This window comes from Diadema antillarum, unplaced genomic scaffold (assembly GCF_040938485.1).
Source record: "Diadema antillarum isolate AM-2024a unplaced genomic scaffold, OU_Dant_1.0 seq00000586_RagTag, whole genome shotgun sequence".
Taxonomy (NCBI): domain Eukaryota; kingdom Metazoa; phylum Echinodermata; class Echinoidea; order Diadematoida; family Diadematidae; genus Diadema; species Diadema antillarum.
Genome location: NW_027271520.1, coordinates 103,360 through 116,084, shown reverse-complemented (window position 1 = coordinate 116,084; position 12,725 = coordinate 103,360). Strand labels below are relative to the sequence as shown.

At 39.3% G+C, this 12,725-nt stretch overlaps 1 protein-coding gene across 1 annotated transcript in view; it reads left to right on the top strand.

Annotated features, from left to right (window-relative positions):
* The first annotated feature begins 3,603 nt into the window (after positions 1-3,603).
* LOC139735565 (E3 ubiquitin-protein ligase RNF19A-like) overlaps positions 3,604-12,725 on the top strand; it is a 59,134-nt gene continuing 50,012 nt past the window's right edge. Inside the window, exon 1 of the mRNA XM_071646323.1 lies at positions 3,604-4,216. The gene's annotated coding sequence lies outside the window, so the exon portion shown is untranslated. The remainder of the gene's footprint in view (positions 4,217-12,725) is intronic.

Genomic DNA, 12,725 nt, shown 5'->3' with positions numbered 1-12,725 from the left:
TATTGACGGAATTACATAAAGTTGGTTCCTTTTTGTCAATATTGTTATCACAGCCAAAGAATGCAGTTATAGAATAGGTGTGTGTCACAAAGAAGTAGTGGTCACTGACTCTGACCCTAGCACATAGGCAGTCGAGTGGGGTGGGGGCAGATAAAGAAAAGAGGATTTTTTTACTGCCCTCTAGTGGTCCCAACGTGTACATTGATCTGTTATCCCCCGTATTTCTCTCGAGGTGAGTGAGTTCACGCAAAGTGATAACGTGCCTCCTCGGGCATGCATTGCTGCCCTCTATGTGAAGCGTATGGTGACACATGAACAGACATCCCGACGTATAACATCCTAGCATAGTGTGTGCTGAAATCAGCTGCAGCACCAGAAATAGATGACATATAGGGGAATACGTGTGTCACCCCCCAAGATCATTCCGTTAAAGCCGATCGTCACGTGTGACTCGGAAGGGTGATACAGCCGGCAGGGTGCAGAGTTTATCTGCCCCACGCTGCCTGTCATTGGGGAATTTCCATGAGTAGAATCTGCATCACAAATACAATGTACATGTATGTGGCATTAAAATAAATGTCCTTTGAATATTAAGAGGGAAGGGTGCGAATGCTATCCAAAGTCCAGGGAGTTTACATCCTGTATATAAAGACCTTTTTCTTTTCATACTGTTATAGTGAAAGTTATACTCTGCAGCCTAGCAGAGGATACTGCACATATACAAAGCTGTTCTTTTGGCAGTTTTGATACAGATGTTTTTGCAAATGAGGTCATAGACATTTTTTAATAGATTGTATTATTTTAGCTATTTGGCACAGAGGTTATCGTAAGTGCGCAAATGCGCAAATGCCTGTTCATAAATCTAATGCAATCAAGATCTAGTGGCTATATTTTCATGTTCGCTTAAATTCGCAGTCCAACCGTGATTTGCGAAATTTGCAAAAATCAAACCCTCACGAATGTATTCGAAACAGCTTTTATAGTATGAGCTGCGAAACAGCCACCAGGCACACGGGTACGCCAGCTGAGCAGTATATCAGTGTGAATGAGACTGTAGAAATAGCACTTGCTTGTTCACACTGGGCATTTTTCGTATACGCTAGTAGAATTATCACTATAATATTGTCTTCTACTTCACTTGTCTCCTCGTCTGTCTTTCTGTCAGTCAATCTGTCTTTTGCTTCCTTCTTTCATTCTGCTCCTGTGATCTGCCCAAGTTTATGACCTTATGAAACAGGAAGTTGTGTGGATATCTTGTAAGTTTCAGTGAATGTGCAGCGATAGTACGAAGAAGAAATGTAGACAGAGGAAGTCGTGAATGACATAATCCTTCCGAAAAGGGAAGTCATCTTTATGTCACTCCCAGTTATATGATTCATGAGGTGAATTCAATATTTTCATGGCCACAATATAGGATTTATAGCACAAACATGACTGCTTTGTACTTCAGTGACTTAAAGCACTGAATCAGTAACAATGCAAAAACACATGTACACATTATGTTTAGATGCCCCCCCCCCAAAAAAAAAGTCTTTTCTAATATTTCAGCATCATACTGCAATCCTATAGAGAGTTTTAGCTGCAATGTGAAAGACAATCAAACTTCCCATTTCAGCTATCAAAACAAAAATATTGAATATTAATGTAGGGTGTACATGTGCAGCTGTAGGTCCATGATATACACTTGTAAGATACAAGTGGAGCCTATACTTTTAGATGGTACCTTTTGGAGACAGTGGATAGAGATTGTACACTAAGCATTACCAGCTGTTAGGCATGGATTGAATGAATTGCGTGGGATGTAGACAAAGTTGTCTCCTTTAATAAGGTGTAGTGTTTCCTTAACATGATAATTATAACCATATATTGTCTCCCTAAGGTGCCATCCAAGTATGCAAATAGGCCTATATCATTGCCTGCCCGGCAGAAGGGCCCTTGGGCTTGCATGCGCTGAAACTTGCTAGGGCCCTTCTTCGGGGCTGGCAACAATTAGATAGATAGATAGATAGATAGATAGATAGATAGATAGATAGATAGATAGATAGATAGATAGATAGATAGATAGATAGATAGATAGATAGATAGATAGATAGATAGATAGATAGATAGATAGATAGATAGATAGATAGATAGGTAGATAGATGTATATTTGATAGAAAGATAGATTGATAGATAGATAGATAGATATGTATATTTGATAGATTGATAGATATATTCAATAGATTTGCAAGTAGATAGATTGACAGATAGATGGACAGAGAGAGAGAGAGAAAGAGAGATTCACATTCATGTTTATAATCGCATATTTCACGGATCGCTTTATTTCATGTGATATTCTATGAAGAGGTGATGCAGTTTGAGTCCTAAGGGTTTCCTTCCTTTCTTTAATACTTTCTCTCTTTTAGAGGAGAACAAAGACCAGTCAGAATTCAAGTCGGCGTGCAAAACAGTAGCACAGCCTGATGCTGATCTGATCCTCACCTGCTAAAATGAGGACAGAAAGTGGATTTGATGGAAACACCCGAATAAGGGAAGTGAGAAAGCAAACTGGCTAGGACATGATAAATAGACGGGTCACATCCTGTGGGAAATATCATCGAGGTCGAGAGATCTGAAATCTGTGCAGTATTCAAGCCTTTCTGAGGTACAATGTGTACCCCTCTCCAGTCCCCCTTCATAAATGCTTATATGTATGCAATACTTGTATAGAAATGATGAGAAGAAAAGAAGTTTCTTATAAAGGTCATTTTGAGATAGAATTGAAGACTTTGGGAAAGGAGGTGGGGGGGGGGGGGACATAGCCAGACTGGTTGAACAATACAAATTTTATTACATTTTCTTGGATTTTGTTGGGTGTTTTTTTCCAAGTTGGATCTGAACGAGTTGATATGACCTGCGTGGAGGTCGTGTGTGGGTGTTTATGTATGTGTGTAATACATTACTCATACAGCAGGACCATTAATGTGTGTATAGATAGGCTCACACATTGTACACACAGAGGTACACAAACTCGTACACGCTGATATGTGTAATGTGAATGAATCACGCACACCAATGCGTGGCATTCCAACGACATGACAACAGTTCTCTCCTAGTTGACTATTTTCGTCCGTTTTTGTCCTCAGCGAGCATTACACAGAGTCTTCTCTCTCCCTTTCCCCTCCCTCCCCCCCCCCCCCCCCCAACTCTCTCTCTTCTCTCTGCTGACCTGCCTAGGGTCAAATTGTCCATTTGCCATAGGCCTACTGGCCAGGTTGGCCAAGAGCAAATATCAACAAATATTGCCCTGTTGTGCTTAAATTTTCTCCTGTAGCAGAATGATAGGAGATCTGGGCCATTTAAAAGAAGGTGATGAAGTATATTATATGTATATGAGCGATGTTTATATTTTTTGGTATTGCCTGGGCTGTGGGATGGCATTAGGCCTATACATTACCAGCTGCTTATGATAGCGATGAGTCTAGCGAAGCAAGACTAGCCAAGGCTTGATAATATATCTGATAGGCCCATTGGTACACCGTGCGTCATACAGTGTGGACATACACCATGGAATGGGCGAAAGAATGATCGAGGGGGAGAGAGAGAAAGAGAAAGAAAGACAGAGAGTGAAAGAGATGGTAGCGGAAAGCGCTTAGGGAAACAGTGGATGTTTCTCTGTCGTCCGACATAACCATCACTCGCTTCATACCACTCAAGGCGAGGGAGAGGGGAGGAAGGTGATCGGAGGTGAGGGAAAACATTCTTCAACATATTATTTGCTCCTCAAAGGAGGGATAGCTAGGAGAAAAACTGCTGGTATGTAGAGGGGTGACCAGTACAGGATATACACACACAGTGCTCCCCAGTGTGAGCCAGTGCTGTAGCAGTCAGTAGGGGATTTTGTGTTCTTTCTCTCTCTGCCGATAGTACAGGATTCCTTTATTTACCCATTGATGACTTCATTCAGGGTAGGCATCGCGCACTGCCGACCGCCCCTGTGTGTGAACGTGTTCAGTGTGTGTGTGTGTCCGTTCGGATCGCATAAGCAGGCATTCAGCACATATCCATCCCCATTGCATATATGCCCTCTACGCTGTGTGGACATTTACTGTAGGTAGAGTGGTGTTGTACGTAAGTAAGCCCGTGTTAGGAGTGTTGTCAATGGAATCCTGTGCTAGCTGTCAAAGCTGCTGGACCGACACTTTAAAAGACGTCGCATGGAAGTGGTACATGCTCTGTGAGTTTCAGATTCCGTGGATGTATACAGTGACGAGGACTGAATTTGGATATAACTGCCTTGCTTGCTGTGAGTCTGTCTCCATTGGGATGTAATGTATGCCTTGTTACAGTATCGTAGTATGCCTACTAAATGCATTTTGTCTTGCTCCAATGTATTATATGTGCAGGGGGAATATACCAGACATGTACATGTATAGAGTTGTTTCGCTGTACTGTGTGTGCCAATGATATTTAGTGGTGAGCTGCTTTTTGGCAGAGGTCAGTGTTATATATACATGTCTAGCTTAGGAATATCGAGCTTTACACATTTGTGATTATTTCATATACTATATTTGTACACTAACAGTTTTTAGCACTCAAAAATAAATTTTCAGTGTGAAATTAAACAGACTGCTCAAACTCTGGGGGTCCTCTGCAGTATTGTGAAATGTACTCATGTAGATGTATTAAACACCACAAATTTCTGCATTGAGAAATGCATTTGAGAAATAAGGTGTGATATTTTGCTCTGTGGTGAGTGTCTAAATGCTAGAGCAAATAATCTTGAGATTTTTTATTCCAAATTCAAAACACACATCACAACAGTGCATGAACACAAGGTCAACCCTTACCATTTTGGTAGATTTCGGGCATGTGCAATATGGTCGACAAATTTTCGCAGTCGGCAGATATTTCTGTCAATCTGAAAGGGCGGAAAAAAAAATCATAACTATTTAGATCATGATCAACATCCTGCTATTTTGTCTATGTGTGAATGAAAATGGTGAAGAGAAATCAGCCATCATGCATCGTACATTATATTACAAATTCAGATATTATTACATTTAGATCAGGGTGGTAGAGGTCTGGTGACCCCTACCCTGCCACTGCTTGCGACAAGTTCAACAAAGGTCACAGTTGCCCATATATTTCAGGGAGGAGAAGGCATGCCATACAGGAGATGGTGGGGGGTGACTTCCAGGTTTGAAGCATGACCTTTTTTTTTGAGGGGGGGGGGGGGGATGCGGGTGAGGGGAGAGAATATGGGCCCCCCTGAAAGGATGGGGTTATTTTGGAATTTGTGTTTTTTAGGCATTTGGCATGACTCAACTCTGTCAAAATCTGTCTGGCTGTGTTTGCTGGGTGAGTTTGACAAATAAAGGAAAGTGATTGTCAAAAGGAATATTGAGGTGATTGAACAGCATTTATGATGAATTGAGTCTCGAGGGCAAGGTATATTATTTGAGGTCTGATATATGAGGAGAGAGTTTCTCGTAGGCCCTATTTGTTGTATTATTAATGGATATATACAGTAAATACATACAATTGTACATTTTTTTTTTTTTGTGTGTGTGTGTATGTGTACATGTACAGTCTGTAGTTGTGTACTGTCAGCAGTGCTAATTTCAGAAACCAAGGAAATATTGTTTGTGTGTGGGTGTGTGTGATTGTTTGCATATCACTGTGAAAGTGGATATTTTTCGCACAAGTAATTTTTCGCGCTCGGCCGGGTAAGATGAATTTTGCGTGTTTTTAATTTCGAGGAATTGGGACAGTAAATACTGGAACATAGGCCTATATGTCATACAAAAATATTTGCATCCTTTTTCTTTTTTTTCGCGCTTGCTTCTGGTTGCATTTCCACACAGAGAAAATATCCACTTTTACACTATGTTTGTTCTCATTGAACTGGGATCATTTTTGTTTTCTAAGGGGGAGGAGGAGGAGTGAGATCACAGTGAAATAAATCATTTCCTTCTCCCTTTCAATGCCAGTGACCTTGGAGAGTGTGTACAAGGCTTTGGGATTTTCTATGCTAATTAGTAGTCAGCACTCAAAGCACACAAGGGTTAAAGGGATGGTACAGTATTGGTGGAGATGAGAATTGGGCTTTTAACTTTTTGCAAGATACCAAGAAAACACGTATGATATAGTACAGAGCATGCCATTTTAAGAGGAATTCAAAGTTTATTTGATGAAAATTGGGTTTGGAATGACTGAAACATCAAAAAACAAAGTAAAACAAAGCGATTGTAATAAAGTGTGGGTCCCACATTTTATTAGAATTGCTCTTTTTTGGATATCTCAGCCATTTCAAAACCAATTTTCATCAAATAAATGTTGAATTCCTCATAGAATTACATGCTCTTTCATATTTCATAAAAGGTTTCTCATTATCTCACCAAAAAATGCTAGAAACCTGAAATTAGGTCTCAACCAAAACTGTACGATCCCTTTAAATATGATTGTAAAATAAAACAGCAGTGCAACGTTCTAATATGCACAGCAATAGGGCATCATGTAGCGTAGGTAGCATTTTTTTTTATAGTCAAATTCATGAAATTCTTCTGTCGAGGTGTTTTCATTGCAATTGATTGACAAATTGCCCTACATGATTTTTTATCATGGCTACTACTAAAACACTGATCAATTCAGTGCTTTATATTTACGTCAATGTACACTGTAGGGCAATTTGTCAATCAATTGCAGCATTTTTTTTTTACCCATTTACATTCCCAAATGAAGCTATTCTGATTTCACTATACAGGCACTTGCATAAATCATAGCATGATTCTCCCCACATAAAAATCTGTATATGAAAGCATTTAAACCACAAATTTAATCTGGTTCGTGCAAAATTTAATATGCACCATTCTGTACATGTGCATACTGTATGTCTGTCTGTACGTGGAAGCCTGATGTGGCGGTTTGTGTTTTTTCTTTGATGTGAGCTCAGCGTGACAAATCTCTGCATAATTGCCAGACCAAAGGCTACAGTGAAGCCAGCACCACTATTGTATACATGATGTTTTACAGGGCTTCCTTGCTGGCTGACCTTGAAGTACAGTGTAGTATTTGTAGATCTTACGTGTGACATCTGTGTACGTGATGATTCAGAACTGGCCGAGGGCTACATCCTGGAATTATAGCAGACAAAATATTCCTGTTGTGACGACCTGCAATAGGTTGCATGTCTAGTGACCGCAAGCTTTTTCCACAGCGCTCAGCTATGAATTATTTGGACAATTCATTCACTGAATTCAGCTGAAATCCATCCATGATTTATCTGGACAACGTAAATTATTACATGCTTGCCCCAAACCTAACAAAATATTTCTGTTGTCATGGAAACACATGAACATACAGTGTGTGTGTAAGTCTATTTACTTTAAAGGGATGGTACAGTTTTGGTTTAGATAGAGCTGCAAGTTTTCAACTTTTGTGTGTTTCTGGGTTTGTGAGATAATGAGAAACCTCTTACACTGCAAGTCTTATGAAATATGAAAGAGCATGTAATTTAAGAATTCCGTGAATTCATTTGTGTGCGTGTGTGTGTGTGTGTGTGTTTTTGCATCAAAGGTAGAAGTAAGGAGAAAACTCAACAAGTCCAAATCAAAGCAGAAAAACCAACAACAGCAAAGATCTAGAAACACCCACACACATGCACACACTCAAATAAAGAGCAATTTTGTGCCGTATGCACCCAGAATTTGTATAATTTTCCCCTTCTACTTTAAAGGGACTGTACAGTACTGGTTGAGGGGAGGATTCAAGTTTATAACATTTTTTGTGAGATAATGAGAAACCTCTTATGAAATATGAAAGAGCATGTAATTTCAAGGAGGATTCAACATTAATTTGATGAAAATTGGCCTTGAAATGGCTGAGATATCCAAAAAACCTATCCTAATAAAATTGACTGGCCATGGTTTTTATGAGGATTTCTTTGTTTTTCGTTGTTTTTAGATTATCTCAGTCTTTTCAAAACTGATTTTCATCGAATAAACTTTGGATTCCCCGTAGAATTGTATGCTCTTTAACATTTCATAGAGTGGTTTCTAAGTATCTCGCAAAATGTTACAAGCTGAATCCTCACCTCAACCAGTACTGTACAGCTAGATCTGGTACTATTCAGGACTAATGTGTCCTTGTGCCGAGCGCTCAGCAGTAAGGGGGGCTAGATATTGTGTGTGAATCGGTTCGGTGGTCTGTGTACCATGACAGGGCAGTAGTATGATTTCTATGTGATTCCGTTCAGCATTTCCAGACAGATGTCCTTGTTGCCGTTATATTGTTAGGATCATGGGATCTGTTCCTTTCTGTGAAATTCTGCCTCAGGCTTTTTAGGAAAAGGTTTACTTCCTTCGCACACTGCAGTGTTTTCCATCCAGTTCATTTCAGTATAGTGATGCACTTTGTTCAGTGAATGTTCTTTGCCATGGAAAATTCACTCATCCATGTTCCTTTTTGTGTTGCTGTTGTTGTTGTTGTCATTTTGCTTCAGTAAGGAATGAGGAGTTTGCTTGCAAAACAAGTTAACTCCATTCCTGTTAACATGAGAAAGATGTTTGTGACAAAAGCTGCCCCCCCCCCAAAAAAAAAGAGGAAAAAATGATACAAAAATATGGGATATTGTTAATCATAACATCAGGAATATTGTAATATTTTACAAATGAGGTATCACTGGAAAAGTTTCATTTTCAAACTTTTAGAGACACTGTCTAGAGTAGCCAGAATTTATGCGTGATTTATAAATGAAGAATGAAGAAAACGATGTCATCGAAAATGTGGTCCTTTCTTTTGAAGTAGTTATAACTCCACAAAAGTTGAGATCAAACATATAAAGTCAGAAAATCAAACATTGGTCCCTAAATACTCAGTTCTGATTGGCTGATGCCTGACTTATGTTTGATCGCATCTTCTTTAACCCGTTGAGGACGAGTGCCGAGTATACTCGCGCAAGCGTCTATGGGAAAAGCGTGTTGTAGCAAAATCAAACCGTCCTCAACGGGTTAATATGCAACAGAGCCCAGACACATTAATTAGCAGACAGTGTACATCTTGCCAAGCCTTTTCATCAGCATTTGAAGTAATCCATTCAAACTGGTCCCAGTTGTACAGTTAGTAAACCTACTCGGGCATAGCGATGTTTTGAAGTTCAACAGGAAGGCCACTGTGAAGTGATGGTAATTGCAGGGATTACATGTAGGTAATCTCTAGTCACGTACAGTTTGTTTCCAGACCTGATCTGTTCCAGTCCACAAAGACATCATTCCAGTGTGTATGCTAACAGGGCTACCAACACTGGAAACTAGTTGAGAGTGAGACTCCCATAGGCCAATGCTATAATTTAGGAGTCAAAATGAGTGAGATTAATAGAAATGCATGCAAATGAAATAAAGTTTTAGAGTGAGAAAGGACCAAAATGCGTGAGTCTCACGCTCAATGCGTGAGAGTTGGCAGCCCTGTGCTAAGGGTGCACGTCACAAGTTTGACACCCACGAGTCATACTGCCCATGAGTTCGACACTGAGCAAACAGTGCCCACGAGACCGACACATTAAGCCCCATGATGTAATGTTGAACCCGTGGGCTGTTTTCTTGCACCTAGTGTGGATCTCATGGGCCTTTATATTTATTTGCCTAGTGTCAAACTCATGGGCTGTCTGGCTTGTGGGCTGTATAAGCTCATGAATGGACTTTTTATCAGTTGATGTTGAACTTGTGGGCCGTATGACTTGTTGGTGTCAGTCGTGTGGGATGACCCTTTATGCTAATTGATCAACAAAGCATAATATGGGTTAAAGATTGTTCTCAGTCATCAGTGATGTCATTGACATTCCATGCCTTCATAACCTAAGCACATGTTTCTTTGTTTTCTGACATCAAATGAAAAACTTTTGGGAATAAATTTATAATTCAAGTACCATCCATTGACCATGTAGGACCTATACAGCATTCTGTAACCTATTAACTCAAGACTGCTGGCACAGAGTCCCATTGCTACTAACTATACATGATAATCCTGTCCTTGGGTACGAAAGGGTTAATGTTACATAGATTGACATTATGTGAACTGTGGATAATGATACCTGCAGAATAATAGTGGCATGTGATATCTAGTCACACAATGATCCAGCACTCCTATTAAACCCACATACCGTCACCTGAGAACCAGAATGGCTCTATCGTGTTCCAAGATTTGAACATGAATAAAAACTAAACAGTCAATTTTCATGAGATAAAATGTTCATTTCATAATCAAAAGTGGGCAGATTTATAAGCATTGTTCCAAAATATTGGATAAAATGGTGCCCTTTTTGGGTTGAATGTTAGAATTTTGCTGAAAATGAAAATAATCTGAAATTGATACCATAATGCAGAGGAGATCAAGTGATACCAATAGCTTAATACCCCACCCCCAAATTTGCGATAATGGCGTCGCACTTGCTACGTATCTAGGCTATTGAAAGCAGTTCAAGTCACAGTCAAGCAAGAAAATGGCATGGCATCCCTTAAAAATGTGTTACACACGTAGCAGACATACTTCTTGTTGGGATCCAGGAGAGAGATTTTTCTTGTGATGCCATACAACCACCCTCATGCCCACATTCCTATTGCATTTTACTTCGTACATACATGTATGAATATCACAGATACCCAAATGCACAGGTGCATTATCACATTTACAGTATGATTGCAGATCTATATATGCACACTGCACACTTGATCGTACCAGTGCACTTTGTACACGTCTCGTAATTTGCATGTCATTCAAGAAAAATTGCTCACAGTATATTTGCCATGCACACACTGTCATCTATAATGATAACCTTATGACTGTACAGACTATGAAGGTAAATATTAAATGTATGACAAAGGTATGGAAACGATTGCATTTCTTTTATGTGCGCTGCATGAGTTTACTGTGTGACTGCCACGTAGCCAAGTTCGGAACAGGAGTGTACTAAAAGTCAAGATTACTTGAGTTTAGGCTTTGATGCCCAGAGTGGTATTGACACACATTCATGGTGAGACATGCACGTTTGAATGTGATAAACTCTTATTTTTTCTCTTTTACTCTTAAGCTGAATGAGGACGTGCAACAATGCACATGCTGTGGCATTGAAACAGAACAATTGTACTGGTATGTGATCAGACAGTTGATTGAGGGCAAAGTTGGTTAGGTGGGGAGAGAATTTTTAGGGGCATGTCTGATGTAAAAGTGATGATATGTGATGAGGTGACACAACATTTGTTCCTGCCACAATTGCTCCCGTCTTGTTTTCTTCATGGACTTAATATAGTTAGGGTTAGGGTTATGAAGTGGTTTTAAAATTCTGTTTGATGTGAGGATTAGGATTAGGCTTATGGTTATGAATGTTTGTAGGTAGAATGTATGTTTGGCTATTATAGCGTGCAGATATTTCATGGGAGCAACTGTCATGTAACTGATCTGTGAACAGTGTTGTTCTGTAAATCATTTCATGACCCAAATTTTTAGAACTATACTCTTTAACACAATGTACTACATGTATATTGAAAAAAAACCTCAAATGAGGGTACATGCCTTTGTTATTATGGTACACAAAAATGTACACATATTTTAAATTTTATGATGTTTTCGATTTTCAATTTACAATATTATATGGTGTTACAATGATAAACATCTGTGAAGACTTGACTTCAATAGGGAGCTGTTTATTCTAATGGTTTTCTATTTTTTATTTGTTAAGACTATTAACCTTGTTTGGTGTACAGTTAATGATAGAATTCAACAGGAGCGGGTTTCTGGGATGAAACTTCTACATGGTAGTAAAATTATCTGTTGATGTGTGTATTTAAGAGACATACAAATGTGCCTGTGCGTCTGTGTGTGTGTATGTGTGTGCATGTGTGTGTGTGTTTAAGTACTTACACTGTATGTATTTTGATCTGTGTGGTGACATTTGAAATGTTTCAGAAATATTTTTCCCCCTGAAACCTATGAAATCAAATAAATCAATTGTTTTATGACTGACTAAGATTACATGATCTGTCCAGACGAAGGGTAATGATGCACCAAGTCTGCATCACATCTCATCAGGCACCCAATGGAGTGCCAAATGATTACAACAGTCATATAATGCGAGTCATTCGAGCTTGACCTTTGCCGGCCCCTCGGAGGTCTGATCGTACATGTATGTCTTTTAAAGAGAAACTACACTGTAGTCGCACAACGAGAAGATAATGAAAGTTTCATTAATTTGAATTGGGAGTCAAAATTATCAAGCTTGAGAATTTTGTAAATTTCACATGATTTCACTCATCAAACTAATGGTACTGGGTAGTCTTACTCATGTAGTCATCGTCAAATCAAGAAATCGGATGTATGTAATCTATTACTGTTTGCCAAAGACTAGAAAGGGACATGGACTGATGTTCTGGGACATGGGATTTCTGATGTCAAATCCCATGTCTATACTGCTCTGTTCTGCATTGATTACTGTCAACTGTAGCAGTAGGCAGACCTCCAACCATTTTGAATTTGGAGGAAAGTATCTGAATTTTGGCCATTCTCCCCGCTTTTGTTTCAATAAGAGTTTCCTATTCTCTTCATAATTTTACTACGCACTCCTCTGGGAACTGCTCTTTCTTTCCTACATACTTTTGAGTCAAATCATCCCTATTTTCAGTCAGAAAGGTTGGTAGGTCTGTGTAGGCATCAAATGATCTTTTTGAAAGGGCATTGCTTGAAATATTTTTATC